This window comes from Rhinatrema bivittatum, unplaced genomic scaffold, assembly GCF_901001135.1.
Source record: "Rhinatrema bivittatum unplaced genomic scaffold, aRhiBiv1.1, whole genome shotgun sequence".
NCBI classification, from domain to species: domain Eukaryota; kingdom Metazoa; phylum Chordata; class Amphibia; order Gymnophiona; family Rhinatrematidae; genus Rhinatrema; species Rhinatrema bivittatum.
The window spans coordinates 208,853-211,560 of record NW_021820758.1 but is presented as its reverse complement, the minus strand read 5'-3'; positions in this window follow the sequence as shown (position 1 = coordinate 211,560).

The following is a 2,708-nucleotide window of genomic DNA, read 5'->3' as shown; positions in this document are numbered from 1 at the left end:
ATATCTGGTGTAAGTGATCATAAACATTATTAAAGTGAAAAAAAAAAGACTGGGTTAAGGGTCTGGGTGCAACAGGGGGGACTTCAGGCTGAAGACTGGGTGAAGTAGTAGACTAAATGGTGAAACTGGTTATTTCATTACTGTGAACATGTTTTAAAATACCCTGATCTACACGTGTAAACGCTGACTCACAAAGGATAAAAGTATCAAATTAACGCAATAAAAATCTACACATGTATCCTTGTAAAACTGGAAGTACAAATATGTGGGGATATGAGTTGCGTACACTTATCTGGCTATCTTCCAAATTATTTGGCTAAGTAGCACCATTCCTGCTACTCAGAAGAACAAATTTGAACTTTTTCTGATAAGTAGCGGCACTTATCCAGCTATATTCTGATTTATCCGGCTAAGATGCGGCAGGCCTATATAGCTGGATAAGTCTGAAAAGCACTACTTGTCCATCTAAGTAGCACTTTTTGCTACCACTGAGGTGAGGCTAACTGACCTGTAGTTTTAGGCTTCTTCCTGCTACCTTTCAAGTCAAGTATTTTTCCAGATATGTCTGAACTTGCAAGGCTCCTGATTTTACGTACGCAAGCATTTGTGCATACCTAAGTGCTCCTATTTTAGAACTTTTTTCTCTGGTTATAAAAACAGTGTCAGTTTTGCTTGTGCTCATATAGCCGTGTAAATGAGTAGGCCTGAGCAGTTTTGAAAATTATTCTCTTAATGTTAAGAAAAAACAATCCTTGATACAAATGAGAACACAGGACATTGAAAAATGCTCTTTTAAAAAATGAAGCTCTGAAAAACAAAAACTAAAAATGTGTAATTCATATATGTCCAGCTTTAAATGTGTCCTTAGCAAGTTCATGGGTTAAATCTAGAAACTGATCATTTTGTTAAGCCTTGGAGGCAGTAGGTTCCAGGCATTGTACCAGTGAATCAAATGCTATTTTACTTCACTTACTGTTCAAACTGAGCAAAATTTGATAAAAATGAACTTGTTTGGAGAATAAAAACCCTTGCTAATAATAAACTAGCTCTTTTCACAGAACTCTTGACTTAATGTTTTATCCCTTGCTGTGATTTGCAAAATATACTGACTCCAAGGAAAAAACTTAAGCTTTCAATTAAACTTAATGCATGTTAAAGAAAAAATAGCTAAGAATGTTACAATCTTTTTTTGATTGGTTAAACTGAACAGTCATTATGGTTTGACATGTCTTTAAAGTTAATTTTTTCCCATTCTGCTTTTTATTTTGTAACACCTACATTATATTTTAACACATATGAATTGAATATATATATTTTTGCAACAGAACTTAATTTCCTAAGCCTTCTAAGGTTTTTGCTGTTCATCTAATAACTCTGAGCATCAAACTAGACTAGATATATGATGATTATTCATATATTATGAGGCTCATATTCAGGCACAGTCTAGATAGCAAAGTTTAGGCCTAGATTTATCAAAAATCTATAAATATAGTGGAAATAGTACCCACTTAATGGCACTGTTCTGTTCTGCCCACGCCATGCCCCGAAGCCCGCCCCAGACCCTCCCTTTTTGTCTCCTCTGGTTCTTCTGCATGTACCGTGAATTATGCATAGCGCGCACAGCCCAGCCATACACATCTCCCGGTATATAACATAAGAACATAAGAATATGCCATACTGGGTCAGACCAAGGGGTCATCAAGCCCAACATCCTGTTTCCAACAGTGGCCAATCCAGGCCATAAGAACCTGGCAAGTACCCAAAAAACTAAGTTTATTCCATGTTACTCAGTGGCTATTTCTAAGTCAAAATAATTAATAGCAGATAATGGACTTCTCCTCCAAGAACGTATCCAATCCTTTTTAAACACAGCTTACACTAACTGCACTAACCACATCCTCTGGCAACAAATTCCAGAATTTAATTGTGCGTTGAGTGAAGAAGAACTTTCTCCAATTAGTTTTAAATGTGCCACATGCTAACTTCATGGAGTGCCCCCTAGTCTTTCTATTATCTGAAAGAGTAAATAACCGATCCACATCTACCTGTTCTAGACCTCTCATGACTTTAAACACCTCTATCATATCCCCCCTCAGCCATCTCTTCTCCAAGCTGAAAAGTCCTAACCTCTTTAGTCTTTTCTCACAGGGGGAGCTGTTCCATCCCCTTTATCATTTTGGTCGCCCTTCTCTGTACCTTCTCCATCGCAATTATATCTTTTTTTAGATGCGGCGACCAGAATTGTACACAGTATTCAAGGTGCGGTCTCACCATGGAGCGATACAGAGGCATTATGACATTTTCCGTTTTATTCACCATTCCCTTTCTAATAATTCCCAACATTCTGTTTGCTTTTTTGACTGCTGCAGAACACTGAACCGACAATTTCAATGTGTTATCCACTATGATGCCTAGATCTCTTTCTTGGGTTGTAGCACCTAATATGGAAGCTAACATTGTATAACTATAGCATGGGTTATTTTTCCCTATATGCATCACCTTGCACTTATCCACATTAAATTTCATCTGCCATTTTGATGCCCAATTTTCCAGTCTCACAAGGCCTTCCTGCAATTTATCACAATCTGCTTGTGATTTAACTACTCTGAACAATTTGTATCATCTGCAAATTTGATTACCTCACTCGTATTTCCAGATCATTTATAAATATATTGAAAAGTAAGGGTCCCAATACATATCGCTCAGGC